Below are 23,911 nucleotides of genomic sequence, written 5' to 3'. Positions count from 1 at the left end.
TATAAAAAAATTGAGAAATCAAGTACTATTTAGGTATAAAATAATAATAGTCATCACTTATTAATTACGATGTGACAGGCAACCTGCTAACATGCTTTACATAGATCAAATCATTTATGCATTATAAAATCCCATGAGTTTTAGAGATGAGGAAACTGAGACCTAACACGTTAGGCTAAGAATCAGTAAGTAGTAGAAGATTTGAAAACGCACAGTCTGGAGTCCAGCTCCTGAGTCATCCTTTCCTGAGTGACTATCGACAAGGCAGCCAGGAGAGTACACACTCACACAGCAGAGCCAGGCTTTTCCTTGCTCCTCCCAAACCTGGGAGTACTCTCAGGGAGCCTGAAAGGCGGGCTACTCCTGCCTCGGAGTGAGATAAAACCATAAGCTTATTTGAAATTGGCCCATTCTACCTACAGATCTCAGCCAAGTTAGGATGTGTAATTTAGCAGAAAAAAAAAAACAAAAACTTTTAAAGGAGCCCTTTGATTCAATTCTTGTGAGCCTTGCGTAATAAACCTTCTTAAGACTGAGTTCCGATATCAATTTGTTTCAATTCAACAAATATGTACTGTACACTCTTATGCACTCAGGGGGCTCATAGCGAGCAGGGAATCAGATCAGGTCTTCCCCAGCGTAGTTGTAAAGGGCAGCCTAGGCACAAGCTTGCAGAAGCAGAGGTAAGAAGAGGGCTGAAGGGAGTAGAGAGGAGAATAAACACAAAGAAATGGAGAGCAGAACCAGGGGTCCGGGAAAACTAGAATCAAGATAATTCATTCCTTCCACAAGTGTGCAGAGATCTACTGAGTGCCTCCTCTGGGCCCGGGGCTGGAAGAAAATACAGCAGTCAGTGGTGTTTCAGATGGGATGGAGCTTCCAGGGTAGGCAGCAGACAGATATTACATTATAGGCATTCTGAGAGAATGTGAGAGCAGACACACCTACACGCGGGCACCTAGAGGAAAGAGAACCTTTAAACTAGGAAGGAGAAGGGCCAGGAGACGGACTCTGAATAGAAAGCATGGGAACAAGCCAGAGAGCAAAGTTGTTTGGTCAATCCAAGAAATTGAGCAACTGGGGTTAAGCAGAGGGAATGAGTTGAAAGGTGGGGCAGTGAGGGCTGAAGAGCTCGGCATAGGCAAATTAAATCGGAAGTCTAGGCACTTTCAGAAAGCACTTTGAAGTTCATTCTAAGGATCTTCGGAGACCGCTGAAAGCTTTCTGAGCATGAACTGATTTGGTTCAAGGATAATACAGTGCAATGGTGAATGCCAAGGTCTTCTGAGTGTGACACATATCCTGGGTTCATGTCCTAATTCTGTCACATCGTTCCTATGTGAGCGTATTAGATAAATATGCCTCAGAGATAAAACAGTAAAATAAAACAAAGTCAACCCCAATCTCCCAGAAGGCTGGTTGGCAGGATGGAGGAAGATGATGGTAGGACAGTGTTTAGCGCATGCTGGGGCATGTTGTCATCATTTAGAAGGACAGCCAGCACCATGGGGGCTGTTCAATATGCAGCGTAAAGAGCGTGGGACGTGGAGGAGGAAAACCTTAGGCAACTTCCTCCAGCTTTTCCTCAGAACCTCAGCATTTTCATCTGAAAAAGGTGTTTCGACCTCATGAGTTGCTTTTGAAAAAGCACTGAGAAAATATAATATAATATGCCTAGCATGTAGTATGTTCTCGATAAATTTTTAAGTACTATGACTATTGCTAAGAATTGATGACAACATCTTATGCTTTTCAGCATGCTGCTCAGAAAAAGAACTGGGTTTCCTACAATTATCATTACTCCTGTGTCATATCGACTTACTGTAACTCTTCAATGTTTAGAATACTTTACCAACATTATGATAGCTCTTCAATCTTCGAAATCCCCAGGAGATTCATAGGTATAAATAAAATTATTGAGGCACAGGAAAAGTAAAAGTGCATAGGGAGTCTAGGAAGGAAAAGACAGGTCACCAGAATTCAACTGAAACATAACTGTTGCTTTATAATTAATATGTGTATATATTTTATTATTAAGGCACAAGTGCAACAGAGTGAAATATAGAAACCTGGAAGGAAGAGTCTTCCAGTTTTCGTCTCTCAGCTCCTAGACTTCGGGAGTGTTGGTGCAATGCCACAGTGCACTTGTTACAGTATGAATCAGTGTCTGAAAGGAAGCCTGAATCTCTGGAAATCCATATCCAGGATCATCATGAATTTGGTCCAACATCTCTTGCATCACAGCACCTCCAGTTACTAGCAAAAGACGGACCGTGGGGCAAGAAAGTTTGTATCTTTTTTTTTAAACCAACTAAATGCTTTGCCTTGTTTGATTAGCAAGAGCTAGAGGAAGACCTTTTAAAGCCCAGTGCTCAAACTCAGTTTTGAACCACATCTTCCTTCTCTTTGCAAAAACACCCTGTATCCCGGGCATTTAAATGAGACTGACTGCCTGGTCAATTTTATAATTTTATGCTATTTGCCATCTTTGTCACATAATATTCTTAGCACATGAAAAGGCCTAGTAAGAGTTGCCTTTCAGTGAATGAATGACTCCACCATCACAATTTTTAAAGTCAAAAGATATAGATTATTTCTCCTAAGTTTATGAATAGTTAGGAATAAAAACAAAAAAGGTAAAAAGAATGTGTCTGATCTTCCTCCACTTCTTTCTTCTTTTTTTAAAATTTTATTTTTCAATTACAATCGACATATGATATAATGTTAATTGCCGGTGTACAACCCAATGATCAGACATTTATATAACTTACAAAGTGATCACCTCGATAAATCTAGTACCTGCCTGACAACACACACAGTTATCACAATGGTACTGACTATATTCCCTGGGCTGTACTTTACATCCCCATGACTATTTTGTAACCACCAATCTGTACTTCTTAATCCCTTCATCTTTTTCATCCATGCCCCAAACCCCTCCATACGGCAATCATCAAAATGTTTTCTGTATCTATGAGTTTGTTTCTGGCTTGCTTGTTCATTAATTTTGTTTTTCAGATATAAGTGATATCATGAAACTTGTCTTTCATTGTCTGACTTATTTCACTCAACACAATACCATCTAGGTCTATCCATGTTGTTGCAGGTGACAAGATTTCATTATTTTTTTAAGGCTGAGTCACATTCCATTGTACATATGCAATATTCCTTTACCCATTCATCTATTGATGGACACTTAGTTTGCTTCCATAGCTTGGCTATTGTAAATAATGAACATATGAATATATATGTCTTTTTTGATTTAGTGTTTTGGATTTCTTCAGGTAAATATCCAGAAGTAGAATTACTGGGTCCTTCTTTGTCTCTTGTTCTAAACTTTGTTTTAAAGTCTATTTTGTCTGGTATAAGTATTGCTAGCCCAGCTTTTTTTGTTAATTTCCATTTTCATAAAACATCTTTTAGCATTGCTTTACTTTCATTCAGTGTGTCTTTCCATTTGAAGTGAGCCGAGTATCTTGTAGACAGCACATGTAAAGGTCTCCTCCATACGTACTCTGATTGAAGTATTTAATAAATTTGCATTTAAAGTAATTGTAAATAATTATGTGTTTATTGCCATTTTATTATTCGTATTATTTTATCTTTTTTCTACTTCTTCTTAAAGAAGACCCTTTAACATTTCTTATAATACCTGTCTGGTTGCAATGGACTCTAGTTTTTTCTTGTCTGTATCTGTGTCCTTCAATTCTAAATGATAGTTGTGCTGGGTACACTAATCTTGGTTGTAGGTCCCTGCTTTTCATCACTTTGAATACTTTATGTCACTTCCTTCTGGCCTGCAAAGTTTCTGTTGAGAAGTCAGCTGACAGTCTTAATGAGAGTTTCCTTGTAGGTAACTGTCTTTCTCTTGCTGCTAAGATTCTTTTTCTTTAACCTTTGACATTTTAATTATAACGTATCTTGGTGTGGGACTCTGGGTTCATCTTGTTTGGGATCCTTTGTGCTTCCTTGACTTGTATGTCTACTTCCTTTACCAGATTAGAAAAGTTTCCTGTCATTATTTTTTCAAATAGATTTTAAGTTCCTTGTTCTCTCTCTTCTGGCACTTCCATGATGTGAATGTTGGTACATTTGAAGTTGTCTTAAAAGCTCCATATGCTATCCTCATGTTTTAAATTTCCTCTCCCCTCCCCTCCCCTCCCCTCCCCTCCATTCCCCTTCCTTCCTTCCTTCCTTCCTTCCTTCCTTCCTTCCTTCCTTCCTTCCTTCCTTCCTTCCTTCCTTCCTTCCTTCCTTCCTTCCTTCCTTCCTTCCTTCCTTCCTTCCTTCCTTCCTTCCTTCCTTCCTTCCTTCTTTATTTTTTCCTGTTCTGATTGGGTGTTTTCTGCTTCTTTATCTTCCAAACCACTGATTTGATTCTCTGCCTCATATGCTCTACTGTTGATTCCCAGTACTGTAGTCTTCATTTCAGTTAATATATTCTTCATTTCTGACTGGTTCTTTTTTATGTTTCCTATCTCTTTACTGAAGTTCTAAGTTCCTCTACTCTTCCCTTCAGTTCATTAAGCATCCTTATAGCCAATGTTTTGAATTCTATATCTTTTGTCTCCATTTTCTTTAGTTTTTCTTCTGGAGTTTTGTTCTGTTCTTTCATTTGAAACATGTTTCTTTGGTTCCCCATTTTGGCTGCCTCACTGCTTTGTTTCTATATATTAGGTAGAGCTGCTATATCTCCCGGTCTTGGTAGAGTAGTTTTATGTAGTAGGTGTCCTATATGGCACAGTGGTGCAGCCTCTCAAGTCATTTGAGCTGGGCACTACAGGTGCATCTGTTGTGTTGGGTGTGTGTACCCCACCCCACTGCAGTTGAGCCTCAGTTACTGTTGGTATGTCAATGGGAGAGATTTCTCCAAGTTGATCAGCTGTGAGGACTGGTCATGATCACAGCAGAGGATTTGCTGTGTAGGGGCTGACTCCATGGAGCAGGACTCACTTCAGTGGCGCTATGGTACTCAATGAGTCCTCCCCTTGAATGAGTCACTTGGGGAGGTGGTTGAGTGGTGCTTTGGCATGGTCTGAAGCTGTCCATCAGCTGCAGTGGCTCTGGGACCTCCTGAAAGGTGCAGGCCAAGGTCAGCTGCTGCCTCTACTTTGGCATGAACTAGAAAGTGATCTGAAGAGGGCCTCTACTTCTGTTGGGCTTGGAGGTGCCAAGGAGAGGCTAGGCTGTGAACCAAGGCTGGCTGCCACCAGTGCTGACCTGGGGCCAATTAACAAGAGACAGTGCACACTGAGGCCAGATGCTACTTATCTGAAAGATTTTAGAAAAGTCCCCTACATAAGCTGAGGAAGACTTTTTGTATAGAAAAGCCACTGGAAATGGCTTGGGTGGGCTCCGAAATTGAGTGGGGTTGGTGTCTTAGTTAATCACCACAGCAGGGCAAACAGTGTGAGCCAGGCTGATGGAGACTCAGATATGGTGCCTGCCTACTGGCTCTGTGGGGGGAGGTTTCATCAGCACTTCTGTCCTGGAAGAATCTGCCCCTCTAGAACTTGTCCTGAAACTCATTCCTCCCACTGTGCCCCGGAAACCTTTCGTACTGCTACCCCAGATTGGAGCTCAGAGTAAGTGAGGCCATGTCCAGGCCCTTTAAAAGAAATGCCTGGGAACTCCCAGCAACCCCGTTTCTCACTCAGCCACAATCTCTGCTGGTTTTCACAGCCAGAAGTTATAGAAACTTCTCTTCCTACCATTGGAACCCTGGTCTGCGGACCTGGTGTGGGACTCGGACCCCTCACTCTTCAGGGGGGAGCTCCTGGGATATCCCTTCTGATTTTTACCCACTACACATTGGAGTGGGACCAGCTCATTCCCCTCCTACCAGTTTTGACAGGCTTCTTCCGTATACCTTCAGTTGTAGAACTTCTCTTCAGCTAGATCTCAGGAGGTTCTAAATGCTGGTTGTTCTGTAGTTTACATGCAATACTGATGTGGTCGTAAGAGGATGTGAGTACCATATTTACCTACACCACCATCTTCGCCATCGTGCCTGGAAGCTTCTGCCCTCTTCTTCCTCCTTTTATTTATTCTCCTTTCTCTCTCTACTTTTCTTAGTTTCTTCATCTTCTCTCTCTCTTTCTCTCCCTCCCTGTTTTAAACTTTTCAAAAATCATTCAAAAAGGAGATTAAGTTAATGCTATCCAGTCTGAACTCTATAAACCTGTCTCAGTGGAATGTGCTAATATATACAATATATATATAATATATATATATATATATTATATATATATATCAGAGACTCCCATATATGTAAGCCATGCCCAGACTCTGACCATAACTTATTACCCGCCCCCTGCTATGCCAAAGGATTCCAGCATTTAACTTCATTTGCACTAAAGAAAAGGAGCCAGGTTTTTTCAAATAAACAGAGCAACAGACCAAACATCCCAAACTCTTAACTTCTTACTAGGGTTATAAAACCCCTAGTTAAATAAACAAACAATTAAGAAATAGTAGCACAATGGACAATAGGTTTTGCCTAATAAAGAACAGACAGTAAAGAAGTCCCTATATAGTTCATGTAAACAACCACTGCGTCCACCTGCTTTTCTCTACTTCACCCTCCATAACACAGGGGTCTTCCACTCTCCTTCCAAAGAATTGCTCTGAACACATCACTGGGAATTACAGAGAACCTGTGAGCTTAGAAATAGAATGGAAACTTTTTTTTTAGAAACAATAACAGCTTAAGGCAGATACCTTTTTCTGAGGTTATACATTCCTGCAGTATAGCACTCCTTTAGAGGGATTCCTGTATTCCAAAACCTCTTCCCTCACAATACCAGGATGACTTTTTCTACTTTGTTACACTGCTCAAAGGCTACCAATTAGCTTATGGAAATAACAGATTTTCTTTAGAAAATACAAAACAGCAAGGTTAAAATCATGACAAGACATCACTACACATCTATTAGAAAGGCCAAGCCCTGGCCGGTTGGCTCAGTGGTAGAGCGTCGGCCTGGCATGCAGAAGTCCCGGGTTCGATTTTTCGGCCAGGGCACACAGGAGAAGTGCCCATCTGCTTCTCCACCCCTCCCCCTCTCCTTCCTCTCTGTCTCTCTCTTTCCCTCCTGCAGCCAAGGCTCCATTGGAGCAAAGATGGCCCGCGCACTGGGGATGGCTCCTTGGCCTCTGCCCCAGGCGCTAGAGTGGCTCTGGTCGCAACAGAGCGACGCCCCAGAGGGGCAGAGCATCGCCCCCTGGTGGGCAGAGCGTCGCCCCTTGGTGGGTGTGCCGGGTGGATCCCGGTTGGGCGCATGCGGGAGTCTGTCTGACTGTCTCTCCCCACTTCCAGCTTCAGAAAAAATACAAAAAAAAAAAAAAAGAAAGGCCAAAACCAGGAACATCGACACCACCAAATGCTGGTGAGCATGTGGAGCAACAGGAACTCTCTCATTCAGTGCTGGTGGAATCACTGGTAACATCACTCTGGAAGACAGTTTGGCAGTTTCTTACAAAACTCAAGACACTCTCTTACTTTATGACCAGCAATCATGCTTCTTGGTGTTCACTCAAGGGAAATGAAATTATATGTCTACCCAAATCCCTGCATATGGATGGTTATAGAAGTTTTATATATAACTGCCAATACTTGGAAGCAACCAAAATGTCCAAATAGGTGAATGGATAAATAAACTGTGGGACATCCAGACAATGGGATATCATTCAGTGCTAAACAGAAATTCAGTGCTAAACAGAAACGAGCTATCAAATCATGAAAAGACATGGAGGAATCTAAATGCATATTACTAAGTGAAAGAAGCCAATTTGCAAAGCCTACATACTGTCTAATTCCAACTCCATGACATTCTTGAAAAAGCAAAACTATGGAGACAGTAAAACAATCGGAGGTTTCCAGGGGCTGGGGTAGGTATTAGGGATAAATAAGTGGAGCAAAGAGGATTTTTAGAGCAGTAAAAATACTCTATATGATGCCAAAATGATGAACTATACATGTCCAAACCCACAGAATGTACAGCATCAACAGTGAGCCTTGATGGGAACTAGACTGATTATGACATCAATGTACATTCACCAGCTGTAACTAATGGACCACTCTGGTGTCTGACGTTGATAATGGGGAAAGCTATGCATATGTGGGGCAGTGTGTATATAAAAAGCTCTGTACCTTTCCCTCAATTTTGCAGTAAACCTAAAACTTCTAAAAAAATAAAGATTTACATTTTAAAAAAATCTGGGAAGGTTGAGACCACACTGGCTATTCACATCATAGCATGAATTTGTTACAATTAGGGGCTTATTTGCCGTTTGACAAATTCTTACTGAATACTATGATCAGATAAAAATATCTCTGTCCTCATGGAGCTCATAGTTCAAAAAAGCAATAAACAAGTTAATCAAGATAATAAAGTATAACTTTTTTGATATGATAAATACCCAGAAGGCAAAATAGGACCATATTTTTAGTATTTGCTAACATGAATCACACTGAGGGACAAGAGTTCTTTTTGAACACAGAGTAAGAAGGGAGGAGGGCTTGAGTCTGTGGGCTAGGAGATGACTTCAAGGATATCCCAGCGTGGGTTTAGAATGGCTTCAGCAACCGACATGCCAAGAACCTATCTACAGAGGGAATCTGGAGGTGAAAAGGAGCTGAGGAGGGGAGTCAAGAGACTGCTAAGAAGGAGCTTTGTCTATTTCAAACTTTTTCTGAGCATTAGATGCTTTTTGTGGCTAATCGTGAAGGATGTTGTGAGGGAGATGGCAGCATTAGAAGTAGCAGTGAGTTATCTTCTTTGGTTTTGGTAATTACTGGCTTAGGTAATTCTCAATAAACCACTAGTTGGGCACTATTTTAGATTACAGGAATATCTTATCACAAATCTCCAATCTCTCTTTTTTTTTTTTGTACTTTTCTGAAGCTGGAAACGGGGAGACAGTCAGACAGACACCCGCACACGCCCGACCGGGATCCACCCAGCACGCCCACCAGGAGGCGATGCTCTGCCCATCCAGGGCGTCGTTCTGTCGCAACCAGAGCCATTCTAGTGCCTGGGGCAGAGGCCATAGAGCCATCCTCAGTGCCCGGGCCAACTTTGCTCCAATGGAGCCTTGGCTGCGGGAGAGGAAAAGAGAGACAGAGAGGAAGGAGAGGGGGAGGGGTGGAGAAGCAGATGGGCGCTTCTCCTGTGTGCCCTGGCCGGGTATCGAACCCGGGACTTCTGCACGACAGGCCGACGCTCTACCACTGAGCCAATTGGCCAGGGCCTCCAATCTCTTAAAAGCAAGGTAAGAATGACTCTCATTAAACCCCAGGCCAAAAGTATGTAAGTGCATCTAGAATTAAAAGGTAACTTAGTTCCCAGAACCTAACACATGGAAGACATTAATTTTATCCTTCCTTCACACTACTGATTTTGAACATGCTTGAGTTCCATTATCATAGTTATTCTGATTGATGAAAAAATTCTAGGTTATTAATTATTTCTTTTTTCATTTTTTCTTTGAAAAAGACAGAGAGTCAGAGAGAGAGACAGATAGGGACAGATAGACAGAAGGGAGAGAGATAAGAACCATCAATTCTTTCTTTGCTTCTCCTTAAATGTTCATTGATTGCTTTCTCATGTGTCTTGACCGGGGAGCGACAACAGAGTGAGTGATCTCTTGCTCAAGCCAGTGACCTTTGGGCTCAAGCCAGTGACCATGGGGTCATGTCTATAATACCACGTTCAAGCCAGCGACCCCGTGCTCAAACTGGTGAGTCTGCGCTCAAACCAGATGAGCCCACGCTCAAGCTGGTGATCTCAGAGTTTCAAACCTAGATCCTCCGCATCCCAGTCCTACGCTCTATCCACTGCACCACTATCTGGTCAGGCTAGGTTAATAATTTTCTTAAGCTATCTACAAAACTGACTAAATAGGTTATTAGAATTTTCATTAGAATATCAAACTAATGACTGTGATACTATATTTAAATATAGCTAAAATTTCTTTCACATAATAAAATGTTTTTGTTTCAAAGATGTTTTACTCTTTCCAGGTAGATACCATAACAAAAAAGTATTGGTACCCACATTATTATGATGTATTAAAATCAAACACTTGGTTTAAGCAGTTTCCAACTTTCTAAACATTTTAGACTTCAGCTACTCTGTAATATGAAGCTCGTACCACCTAATTTATAAGCCTACATGGATTAAATGAGGGATTAGGATATTTATCACTGTTGTTATTACTCTGCCATTTACTCCTGACATTTTGAATCTGAGACTATTGAGAACAAACATTTTAAAACAAAATTTTGTCAATAATGATGGATTTTTAGCATTAAAGAATATTGATGGCCCTATCCAACTGGCTTAGTGGAGAGAGCGTCGACCTGGCATGTGGAAGTCCAGGTTCAATGGCCCCCACATGGCACAAATGAAAAGTGACAATCTGCTTCTCTTCCTCTGCCTCTTCCCCTTCTCTCCCTCTTCCCCTCTTGTAGCCAGTGGCTCTATTGGTTCAAGCATTGGCCCTGGGCACTGAGGATAACTCAGTTGGTCCAAGTGTTTGCCCCAGACAGGGGTTTCCAGGTTGATCCCGGTTGGGGTGCATGTGGGAGTCTGTCTCTCTATCTCCCCTCCTCTCACTTAAAAAAAAAAAGAATTTTGTGAAATTAACCCAACTGAGTTGATTAAATTCCTTCATAAATTTTTTATACCATACAAACTCTTTTATGTGTTCCATTTTCATTCTTATTTAACTGAGATTATTTTCACTAGGATTAACTTATTTTTATTAAAATTATAATTTGATTCATTTATCAATTTTTATCTCTCTCAAACCTATTGTGAGTCTTCTTTTAAGATCAATATTCCTTCCAACTTCAGTATTCCTGGTTTACATTTTGAAGAATTACATTTGGTCAAGAAGATCTTATTCTTCTTTCAACATAATTCAAAACCAAATTTTACGGAGGGCCATTTACATCATCATCAGGTTATTTTTAAATTGATTGTTTCTTTCACTAATTTTCATTATTAACTAAACAAAAGCATGGAAGTTCTATTTACTTGTTAGCTAAGCCAAGGGGCTGTGGTTAGATATTTTCTGAGATAGAGAGAGGAAAATAGGGAGAAGCCAAGGGAAAGAAGGTGAGAGAAAGAGGAAGAGAAGGAGAAGAGAGAGAGATGGATACAATTTAAAGAAAGCAAATACAGAGAGGAAAACAGACTGTAGCAGAAAGAAAGAGAGGAAGCAAAAAACGTGAAGGAAGTATCTTCCTCTTAATTCGGCGGCGAATCTCAAACTGCTATAAAATAAATAGATACACAGATAAAAAGATAAATTTAAAAAAAATAAAATCTGCAAGGAAAGTCATAGCATATTCTTGATGACTGAAATAATGGCGGCCAAGTGTCATCAGGGGTCAAAATAAACAGCCTCACTAAGTGAGATAATAATAATAGGTTTATATTATCATTATTATGCTGTAATAGGTGATCTCCCAAAAATGTGTTGGTGAGGCAACTATTATTCATAATATATATATATTTTAATTACAAAACAAATATCTAAATTTCAGTTAGCTTCTAGCACCATCTTCATTCCCTCATCTCTCTCTCTCTCTCACACACATACACACACACACACACACACATTCCCTCATCTCACACACGCATGCACACATGCACACATGCAAAAGCAAGTACTTAAGTCCTTGTATATTTCATTATCTTGTTCAAAATTCTGGTTTAGGCATTAACTTTTGGGGGAAAAACATGTGGAAAAAGAAGGAGAGGTCAAAGAACAACAAGAAAAAAGAGGATAATTAGATATTTACCTCTCCCCTTTCTGGTGTCAGGACTGGCTCCAGGTAGATTTTATAGTAAAAATGTTACTGTGTACTATCTCCCCTTCTTTCCTGAACTTACTGTTACCTTGTTTTTCTCTCCTCGTGACATCAGAACCCTCACACTATCCCTAAGGCCCATGTCTAAGAACTTAATGCCGATCCAGGGTTCTTCAGACATCTGGAGTTCCACAGATCAATCTCTTCCTCCATCAGACCTTCCCATTCAAATGTTCAGCCCCCTCAATACAACTATCTCCAGCTTTGAAAGGACAGCAATCTGATTAAATTCATTTCCACTGATTTGTAAATGACTAATAACAATTTAGTCCTCTCAAAGGCACTTAAAAAGACCATGAATCGTGATAAAGTTTAAATCCCTCTAACATGTTTAAAAGATTAAGAGTTAAAAAAAAGGAATTTTGACAGGTAGCCACAATATAAGCAGGCTAGCCCAACTGGGAGGCTTCCCTTACTCCGGTCCAGTTCCATGCACTCAGAGGTGTAAAAGGTCACACTCTTATTTACAATAGTGAATGTTAGCAGAGGTAACAGGAGGGCCTCCGTGATGTGGAATAAAATGAACAAGTGTGGCTATTTGAGAAGCTGGTGGTATAGGAGTTAAGACCATAGCGTCTGGAAGCAGGTGACCTAAGTTCAAATTCCAGCTTCATCATTCATTATTCACCATTCGCATGACTTTGAACAAATTACTTAATCTCTTCAATCCACAGCTATCCCCATCTCTAAACTGGGAATAATAATAATAAATACTTAATCAGGTTGTTATAAAGGTGTGTATAGCTCTTACGATAAAAGCTTGAAACATAGAGAGCACTGTGTAAATATTTTCTCCAACTACTTAGTATAGATAGATTGTTCATAGGTCATAAAAATTTTTAATTAGCTAGAGTAAGACTGCTTATTTAATTTTTTAAAAATTTCAATCACAATGGTAAATCTTGTAAGAGACATTATTATAAGAAATCTTCCAGCTATTCATAATGGCTAATTTGGTGTTGGGTAGATTAGAGTTCCCTTCATAATATAAGCAAAAGAATATTATGTAGAACCATAGAACTTCACAGCAGAGGAGGCTCGCAAACTTCAAAAGTGTCATTCTACAGATAAGTACACTGAGGGCCAGAAAGATTAAGTAAGTCATGCAAGCCCAGAGGCAGGGTGAGCGATCTGAACATGGAATTCACACCTCAATACACCACCACCCCTCTCACCCCCTCTCCTTTTTCACTTCCAAAGAGCGAGGGAAGAATCGTCTACCATGATCCAGAAACCCTGATGCCTCGGCTTCCTGAGTCACTACTACAAAAGTTCTCAGTCCTGTGGTGAAGAGATTCCTTTGTTCTTAAGGGATTCCTTTGTGAGTGGAATACCAAGAAACCAATAAACCCACAAGAAATCCCTCAGCGGGGTCCCCTGTCATAGTGGTCACTTCCGCGCAGTGGAAGAGAAATCGGCATATCTTCCTATGTACATGCTGCATAACCAGACAGCAGTCTCTCTTGACTTCTGAAGTCTGTCTCCACATTCTCCTGGAGCCAGCTGACTCCACCGTGCTGTCATCTAACTATATAAAATGGAAACTATTACCACATTGTTGAGGACAATTAAACATATGGCATTTATTAATGATTAGTGATATAGGAATCAAATTTCACTGATAAAATATTTTTCAAAGAATACATATTCTTGAAAAATAGAGAAACTACCACCACAATAAAAGGAGTGATAGTTTTTTTGTTTTCTTTTCTTTTTTTTTTTTTTTTAAGGAGTGATAGTTTTAATGAGAGGAAAATGTAACAAAGTTCAACACAGCCCTATCTACTAAAATTATGATACAGTTGTGGGCAGGTACTTTGGAATAATGAAGAAATACTTGCATACTGCCAAGACATTCAATGCAAAATTCTTGGGGCACTCTTCAAACTTGTTTTCAAAATGAAATAAGATGTTGTGTCGAGTGGATGGGAGAGCTGTCATTTGAATATATTTACAGCATCTTAAAGTCTGTTGTGGGAGTCAGGACTTGTTCCCTAGATTTCTTCCTCATTGTTGTATATTTAACTTTCTGTCTGTCAGGCGTGGCAAGTACTTCAGTATCTTACCGCTCAACCAAGCATCAGAGCACAGAGAAAAAAACGTTCCAACCCAAAGGGGGAAAAAAATCAGAAATAAAGAATAAAAAGAGAAAAACTTACAAACCTTATCTGGGCTTTCATTCAAAACAAATTCTTTATCCAACCTATAAAATATTGCCAAGAAAACTTGCTATGGTACAAACACTCCATCATCAAAGAACTGAAAAATTTACGGTGGATTTCCTGCCGATTTGTGGGGCTACTGCATCCTGCTGTGATAAAACTCACAAGGGTGTGATAGACACTTGAGTAAACCTTCTATCATGTAACTGAGGTTTTACCAAAGATGAACTTTAAAATTTCTTTCAATACAGCTTGTGGCACAGAAAAAAAGAAAAAAAATAAGAAACTGAAGCCAAGGATATCATTAAGAGGGAGACAAACAAGCATTTTTTTTTTTTACTACAATCTAAAGCTGTAGTTGGCTGAGTAGTCCAGACGGACTCAAACTTGGGACCAAATGAAAATAAACTCCAAGAATCTTTCCATTTTGATTTACAGACCACCCAGGCAACTCCGTTCATGCAGTAATGATGTTATGTGCAATGCACCCACCCATTTACTCTTAAGATAACAAATATCTAAACTAGACAATAAGAAACACATCTTTCATTCAAATAACACATTTTGATTACCAGCACTTTATACACATGATGACAAATGACCACGTTCTCAGAGATTGCACCCTCCCCTCTCTCCTCCCTCCCATCAGCCGAGGGTTAGTGTTCTGCTCTAGGGCCAATGGGCTTTCCTGCCAAACAAGTCTAAGGAAAGCAAGGGGAAACAGGTCACAGGGCTGGACTGACCAGGACTGCCTACGCCACGGAGACAGGAAGCCCAGGCCTCCAGGGGTGACCCTTTTTGCAGCTGTGCCCTTCCCCTTGACACATGAGCACCGGCGCACGCAGCGATCCATGCAGGCAGTGTGATGGGAGTGAGAGAAAGGTGATGAGTTGACAGCATCTGCTAAAAGACGCCCAGGGAAGCTGCTATTGATGGCGGAGAAGCACAAAGTTTGGCAATCAGCCACCAGCACCATGTGCGAACAGAGCTTACTTTTAAGGGCATAAAATTTAAAAGCAAAATTTAAAAAGTGGAAGTGGACAAAGCAGAGGATGTTTCCTTTTAGTCCCACCATCCAGGTAAACTTTGCCTTTGAGGCTAACTCTGGGCACCACAGAAGATGATCTGAGCATCATTCACACCCTCCTGACAACACGGGGCCTTTATCATCACTTCTCTGCACTTCTGTTTCTTCCCATCCACCCACCCCAGACATCAACCGCTACCTTCATGTATACCCTGAAGATAGAAAAAAAAATTAATTTAAGACATATCAAAACACATTTTATAATATATAAATATAATACCCAACAGACTCCTGAGAGATAACACAAAATTAATCCCACTTGTGAAGGCCTTAATATTAGCTCTTTCCCTCTTGGGAAGAGTTTAAAATCCCACAAAAGCCCTTGATTTATTTCCTTCCTACACAACAGCAACAAACACTCACATAATTTTTAAGCAATGTAAAACACCACTGTAATGCCAAATACATGGAGACCGAGAGAAATAGCTCTACTCAGAATGGATACTTGGACAGCAAAGGGAGCACTTAGGGGTCTTCCCTCCCTCATCGTATGAACATAATGCATTAATATTACCTGCCTAGTTCAAGAAGAGAGCTCACTGAAATCGAAGTAGGTTTAATACACATCTTATGCTTTACTTTTACATTGCCTCTTCCAAGGTTTGTTAAGGTGGAGATATATACAGATATAGTTACTCTCTTCTATATTTATGAAGAAGTTAGGGAAGTCCTATTAACTCAAATACATTTAACTCACATTAATATTACAACCAGAAAAACACGATTAGTGATTATTAATCCCAAACTGAGAGTTAAATGGATTTGGAGATTATCATTAATATAATGGACTGATTGCATCAGAATGTCTGAAAAAGGGAACATCAACATTATATTCAGGGGAGGAGTAAAAGTAGGTTTACAGTTGTTGAGCACACAAAGCGAAGTTTATTTCTGGATTACTATATTTTCTATATGGAAAACTGTAAACCTACTTCCCACCTTGTATTTCTGCTAAGCAAAAACCCATCAAATATTACAATCTTTGCACCTTCCTTATGCATCCAATCACTGGATATGCTGGCTTCCCACACTGTTACTTTCTTAGCACCCATACAGCTGGACCTTCATTTGTAGGAAGTAAGAGAAAGGCTGGCTTAGGGCAAAACAAAGAGACAAACAAAACTACTTAAATAGCATTTGGGTTTCTAAATTAGCCACTATTAGTGGGACATATCAAAGTAGAACTCAGAGTTTCCACTTTCAAGTCAAGTGTACATTAATCTTTGTACTCACAAACATCTGAGTGCCAAAAGGGTGAGTGGAAGAATGGAAATATGTGTCTGAAGTCATTTCCAAACCTTTCTGTGGGGAAAATAGGTAAAAGGAAGTTAGCGTTTCAACATTACTATTTAGTTTCAGCTCAGGATCAGAATAACTAAATTAATATCTGTATTATATTTTTATGGGTGAAAAACCCCACGGTAATATAAATATGACTGAAGCCACGGTTATCTTGACTCAATAGTCATCCATGATATGGACCTGGAGATTATTATGCAAAGTGAAATAAGCCAGTCCGGGAAAGACAAATACCATATGATTTCACTTATATGTGGAATCTAATGAACACAATACTCTGACGAACAAAATAGAAACAGAGACGTGAACACATGAAACAGACTGACAGCTGTCAGAGGGGAGGTGGGGAGGGGGGCTGGATGAAAGAAGCTGAAGGGATTAAGAAAAAATATGTGTGTATGTGTGTGTGTATATGTATATATAAAACACACAGACACAGACAACAATCTGGTGAAAGCCAGAGGGAAAGAGGAATAGGAGGTAGGGGGATGAAAGGGGGGAGAAATGGTGACTGAAAGAGGTTTGCTTGGGGCGATGGGCACATGCTGTAGTGTGCAGATGATGTTTTATTGCTATACACTTGAAATTCATATGATTTTGCAAACCAATGCCATCCCAATAAATACAATTTTTTTAAAAAAATCACCCGTGATGACAAAGAAAAGAGTAAAAAATGATCAGGCCTTAAGAAATAGGAGGAAAGAAATAAGGGAAAATATTAACATGACTTAACTTTCAAAATATTTTTCAAAGATACCACAATCTTCCATTAAAATTAATGTGCTGGTAGATTTCCCTACACCCACATTCCAGCTAAAATACCAGATCCATCATCTCCAGATTTTGTGACAATGGTAAGTCTCCTTCAATCTGCGTGCAAATTACGAAATAAGGAAAATGTACCTCTTACCTCCATCATCTGGAAAATGACACCTTTTAAGTCAATAATGCAATACTTAAAAGAAAATGGTGCCACAGCAAAATATGACAGCACAGGCAATGCAAATTAGTGCTAAAATGGAGAGAATTGCTATTCATGTACCCCAAAAATGTGGTATTTCCAATATTCCCTAGAACTTGTATTGTGAATAGCACTTAAAATATGTCCTCTGTAGAGAATCCAAGTTTTTGCATATGCGATTTTGCGTGTTACTCCTTAGTAAATGCCTCAGCGAATGACAAAGAAAAAGAGATACAGATTTCTAACAAAGAGGAGATTTAAGTACATCTGAACCCCCACTATTGCATCCACTTTTCTCCCTTAGGGGTCTATTTTCTTATCAGTGGAAGAAATCTGGGTTAGTAAGCCCCATTAATGCTAACACAGATAGTAAGGTCCTCTACCACCACTGCCCATGACTAGCAGAGACCACTGCCTGTTTTACTGACCCACAGAGCCCAGCCTCACTTGTGATAAAACTGAAGAATGTCTTGCGACTTCATTCCTTAATTGAGATCCTAGCACATGGCAAGAATCCAAGGCCCTTGCTTGGGTTGTTTATCTTTCAATACTTTCAAGTCATTTACCGGCTAGAAAAGAAATTGCACCATGATTTAAAGTGAAAGCAGTCGGCTTACCGCTCCTAATTCTTCTTCCCCCTGCCCCCTTCTCTTTTTCTAATTTCTTTCTCTTTTCCTCCACTTTTAACAAATAATAAATGACTATAACCACAGATCCTCTACAGACTTGCTCACCACTGTGAATAGTTATGATAATGTGATATCATAAAACAGGTCATTTTTTACAGTAGGTTAGCTTCAGTCACTTTATAACTCAGTTATCTTATTAACTTTTAGTTACTTTTTTCTTTTTTCTTTTTCTAAACCTTTAGTATCTACAAATCTCAAGGTAAAAGTACTTAAATTGAGGGGAAGTTGGTAGCGGGAAGGGGGGCTTAATTTTGCTTCTGAAATCAAATAAAATATACCAGCTACTGCTGTTACAATAATCAGCCATACCACCCATGGCTTCTATAATCAAAATATCCCTGAAAAGGTAAAGAGGAGTAGTGAAGCAGGGGTGAGTAACGGAAGAGAGAGCAGCATTGTTTATAAAACAAGAACCAACATTGTGTAAGAGGATTACATCAATCAAACTCATTATGTAATTAGTTTGGACACACAGACAACTTAGAAAAATATACTACAGCATTCTACAATAATGATCTCATGCACTTCAACATATGTTAGTATAACTACAGCCTTTGGCCCATTACCAATATGATAGTGGTTTTTGTGTAAAAGAGTCTTGTAGGACATTTATTCTTGAGCAAGTTCTGTATGAATGACTTAGAATTCATTCAAAAATAAATGTCTTTAGCTTCTCTTGAAGTTAATAGGTAACAGAAAAAACTTCATACAGATGGGCGGCAGAATTTCTTCTTTAATAACCAACCAGGGGAAAAACTGGCTATGCATAGGAATGGACAACACATCTTTGTATAACAAACATACATTTTAAACAAAAACAAGGTCACATATGGTTGTGATGTGGTATTCAGCCAGAGCCCTTCTGATTGACATGTATATGAATACTGTGATACGGAATGTAAATAGAAAATGTTTCAAATCCAAGTGTTTTAGCTTCACATTACGGAAAATAATAAATACTGAATAATGTAATACAAGGTATTTCTATCTTGGGGTTCTAATGACTAACCACTTGAGCTCTGCTTTTGTGGTTTATGCCGCCAGAGCCCTCCATGGAATTATGTATAGAATAAATGATAGGCAATGTTGAATTACAAGGCTATCAGGCTATAATACATAAAGTAAGTACATAATATAGCCTTATAAATTATGGGCTTTTATGCTCTAGCATTTTACAGCATAATGTCACAAACTGCAGTGATACAATATATTGATAAAGGATCTGATATCACATTAGGTTTCAAAAAAAAATGTCGCTGGCACTACATTAGAACCAAATTATTTCACAGAATCATATGCTCGGGACTGGAAAGATCCTTGGAGGGCGTCAGGCTCGATGCTCCCCTTAGCCACCACCTAAATGCACACATCCTCTCGTCCCTCCTCCGCAGCCTGACAGATGGCCATCCTGCCTCTACCACTCCCAGCACTGAAAACCATAGGGGGAAATGTCACAGAAATGCCTCAAATATATCTAGGTAATAAAGACACACCATTATTAAGTAACAAATACAAAGGTTAAATGCCCACATTGTAGTTGCAGCACACACACATACATGTATATGCACACACATGCACACGCTTTCCTACTGACTTGGTTTTTCTTTTAGAAGGAGTGGTAAAGGCCATAAGAAGAAAAGCAAGACTTCTAATATCTCTTGGTATCTCCTCCTTTTGTCTATTTTCAATACAACAATTATTACTTGATGGGATTCTACTCCTTTATTCGATCCCAGACACACACATACAAAGTCAGGTCCAGAACTATACCCCACATGACTGGATTCTGAAGGACTCCAGGATGCTTTCAAAGTGAGAGACAAGGAAGACACAGTGAAGCCCGCATAGACTACTTGCGAGGTTTTCTGCAGACCAGAAGCATAACACAAGTGTCCAACCAGTTCTGTTCTACAGATAATAATTTAAAACAAAAGTAAATTATATAATATATTAACCCATTGAGAAGAATTAAGTTCTCTCAACCTTTTATGAATATATTTGTTGCAAATTTCGTAGCTTTAAGGGGTGATCAAGGGGAATATATATTAAAATAAACCACAGATCCAATCACATCAATACAAAGGCTTCAAAGCACCATGTCATTCTCCCATCACCCATAAGATCAAATCCTCACTTACATTCATTCGTTCTGAGGAAATCATCCCTCACCTCCAGATGTTGCCCTCATTCTCTATGTCCTGGTTGTGAAACTCCTTTTCTATATTAGCAACAGACTGTGGATTTGGGGGTTCAGAGTCAAGAGTCCACAACCGTGTCCCAGGCTTTTCCGGCATAAATTGGTTTGTGCAGTATATTTTCTGTAGAAGCGCTTATCATAATCAACCAGGAGTAGAGAATAATAAGTAAAGAGCAGCCTGAAACATGTGAGGAAATGAGTCTTTCTGGACACCTACTTTTTTAATGTGTTACTGGCACTCAATATAAATACTACACAAACTGTTGAGAAAGGGAACGGTCCCCTCGCTCCCACACAAAGAAGGTGAGCAGGAGGGTTGACTATCTCGAAGCAAACTCTAGCCCCAGTTGACTGCTGGTCTGAATCAGGAGTCACAAAGTTCCATAGGATATATTTTATGTAATGACTTACTCTATATAGTGCTAACAGCATTTACTCAACACCGACTATGTGTTCTAAACTGACACTGTATGTAACTTATGATAATCCTCTGAGAAGAGGATTATTATGAGCACCATTTTACAGAGGCAGAAGCACAGAGGGGTTAAGTAACTCTCCTAAAGCACAGTGCTATTAAGAGGTCGAGTTAGAAATTATACTCAAGCAATCTGACTTTCCTTTTATAAACACTATGATATACAGTCTTACCAAAATGACTGTGTGCGGCACGCTTTTAAGAGGCTTGTGACTGCCCTGTGTAGTTTAGAGTATCTTATCAGGTAGGGGGCTCCAATGAAGCATGTGGTCAAAAATAACAGAAGGAATTGCAGGCAGTACTTAATCAGCGTTTATTAGAATCCTGCTGGCCTAGAACTAGCAGAAAAAAAAATCCTCTCGCATCCTCGGCAAAGGTTTTTGCCTTTTGTTAAAGTGGAATTCTGTTCTTAAAACGCTTGAAAATAGCTGTTGCACCCTTCCTGAGAGAATAAACACATCTTTAGGAAGTCCCTCCCCGCTTTGGACTACAGAACAATTCAGTTTACAAATCCAGCCGTCTCTGGAAACGGTCCTCGGCTCCATTCTAGAGTTTGAAAGGTAAAATGAAGACCTCAGAGCACCTTGGAATATTTTATTAACATTTCTTTCAGCTAAAACTTCTGAAAACTTTTACTTAGTGTCATCAAGCACTATCGGAGATGAGATGGAATTCTCGTTCCTCAATGGAATGAGGGGCAAGAATGTAGAACATAAAAAAGACAGGGGTGCCCAGATGACAGTGGCAAGAGGAGATTCGGAGAGGACTGGGCAGGCCGGGTGAGGAGCAGGGCATAAAACTGGCACGTCGAAACACAGAAGCCTGGGCAGCACGTGCCCTGCACATCATGCCACTTGCCTCTGGAACAGGAGCAAAGTCCAGGTTGGTCCTTCACACCCCAGACGTAGGGGAGGTAGGACCTGGTTTAGCAATACACAGGTCAGTGTTTGGGAGGAGGAAGTCAGCAGACCTACACTCCTTCCAGCTGCTAAGTACAGGATCATAGTTTGTATGGGGTGTGTGCGTGTGTGTGTGTGCCTGTGCGCGCGTGCAGGTGAAGGGAAACAAAAGGCAATATGGATATGCCAAAAACAATATTCCATTACACCTGTGACAAGCTGCTGGAGAATCTTTTCAAACGACCAGTCAGAAGCCTTAAAAAAATTAAGTTAAATTATGTACGAAACACCACACCTAAAATGCAAATAAATAGTATTTTCATTAGAAATTCTACTACTTTTGTTTCTTTTAGGGCTTTACCAGGGACACCTGCAAATAAGCAACATAACACACACACAAAGACACAATACACAAACACAATGCCAGCAAGTCCAAAGCACTTTGCAATTGACAAGGATAGCACAGAACACAGATTTCTAAGTGAAAGGGCACCACGTAGAGCACAGATAAAAGAGCTTTTAAATTTTTTAGGGCGCCAGATTCAAGTGTTCTAGTGGATACCTAACCGTGCTTATGCACAAACCCTTTCCTCAGATGCATTAAGCGCACAAGAATGGCTTTAACCACAGTGTGCCTGCTTTGTCCAAAAGGCAGCTGGCACCTCATTTTGTTTAAGGAACAGGGCAAGCTCTCTGTTCAATGAGAGTACAACCAAAATCTCACAGGAAGGCCGACTCAATCCTCTAACACAGTGGTCCCCAACCTTTTTTGGGCCATGGACCGGTTTAATGTCAGAAAATATTTTCACGGACCGGCCTTTACGGTGGGACGGATAAATGTATCACTTGACCCAGACAAGCGTCAAGAGTGAGTCTTAGACAGATGTAACAGGGAATTTGGTCATTTTTAAAAAATAAAACATCGTTCAGACTTAAATATAAATAAAATGGAAATAATGTAAGTTATTTATTCTTTCTCTGCGGACCCGTACCAAATGGCCCACGGACTGGTACCGGTCCGCGGCCCGGGGGTTGGGGACCACTGCTCTAACACATATCAAAAACAACCTTGACTCACTGTTTTGTTTTTTTTCTCAGAGGAGAGTTTCCACCATTCACATAACTTTGAAAAGTTGCCTCTTTCTTTCTGAGGTAAGGTTTCAGCTCATTCACCTGGCTTTGCCCATCATACGTTCCTTATTCTTCATGTCTGCTCTGTCCTCATCTTAACCCTTGAATTAGCCAGCCTTTAGCAAGGGTCTCAACCTAAGTCTAACTTAGGGCTTTTCCCTCATCCCTGATTAAACTCTGACTAATCAAAAGCTGAGAGGTCAGTCTCCAAACACTGAGCCACAATCAGTACTCCTGTAAAAACCCTCACAGGGCAGTAGCTTTACCAGCAAGAGCATTCGTTTAAATACACAAACTATAACCCTTCCAAGTTTTATGTATCTGCATTTAGTATAATTAATTTCATTGTCTTGATGTTTCAACAGAAAGCCTTTCAGAGGATGGTCAAGGAAATTATTCAGTAACGAAACAATCTTAAATTTAAAATATAAAATAATATTGTGTTGCTATAATAACCTAAGTATACCACAAATCTGGGTAAATCTGAAAACATCTGACCCTCTCTACCCTCAGAACTAATGGTCAGAACCCCTCTTGCTACTTGACTGGAGTCTAAAATTTTATTATAATTTGCCAAATTCCAAAACAGTTGGTGTTTTAATCCCTCCCTACTTTTAAACCGAATCAGTAAAAATCAATGTCTGGAGACAGCTCTATGAATGTAGCCACACCTAAAAAACGGGCCCATACTTTCCCCCCTCCCAAAATAAATATCCACGAGCAGCAACAGCTGGAACTGTTTTACACTAGCCGGCCCGGCCGAGGCCTGTGAGAATGTTCTCCTTGTCTTTGTCTGTGAGGCTGAAAGAGGCTGGACTCAAAGGTAGTGTTCAGTCCCGGGAGGGCCTGGGTAAACACGAGCCCAAGCCCCAGCTCCCTCGTGATAAGGTCAGGTGACAGTGTCAAAAGACAGCCAAGGAAATATCTAGAAAAGTGCACACACAAGGAGGATATTTTTCTTTCTCTCTCCCAGAGACAATAAAGAACAGAATGGGACTGTGAATTTCATGATTCGCTTAAAAATTTAATAAGGGAACTCCCTTACTCTCACCCTCTCTCCATGGATGCCCGCATTCCGTGTGTGTGCAGACGCACATGTAGACATTCTATCTACGCACACACACACACTAGGT

At 40.1% G+C, this 23,911-nt stretch overlaps 1 protein-coding gene and 1 non-coding gene across 7 annotated transcripts in view; both read right to left on the bottom strand.

The window, feature by feature from the left end:
- ZNF521 (zinc finger protein 521) overlaps positions 1-23,911 on the bottom strand; it is a 317,050-nt gene that overhangs the window by 215,163 nt on the left and 77,976 nt on the right. The gene's annotated exons all lie outside the window — the stretch shown is intronic.
- Positions 9,174-9,249, bottom strand: TRNAD-GUC (transfer RNA aspartic acid (anticodon GUC)). Its single transcript has one exon. It is a non-coding gene; the product is annotated as a tRNA-Asp (tRNA).

This window comes from Saccopteryx leptura, chromosome 11 (genome assembly GCF_036850995.1).
Source record: "Saccopteryx leptura isolate mSacLep1 chromosome 11, mSacLep1_pri_phased_curated, whole genome shotgun sequence".
Classification (NCBI taxonomy): Eukaryota; Metazoa; Chordata; class Mammalia; order Chiroptera; family Emballonuridae; genus Saccopteryx; species Saccopteryx leptura.
Note: the sequence above shows the minus strand (reverse complement) of the source record. Positions and strands in the feature narration are given on the sequence as shown.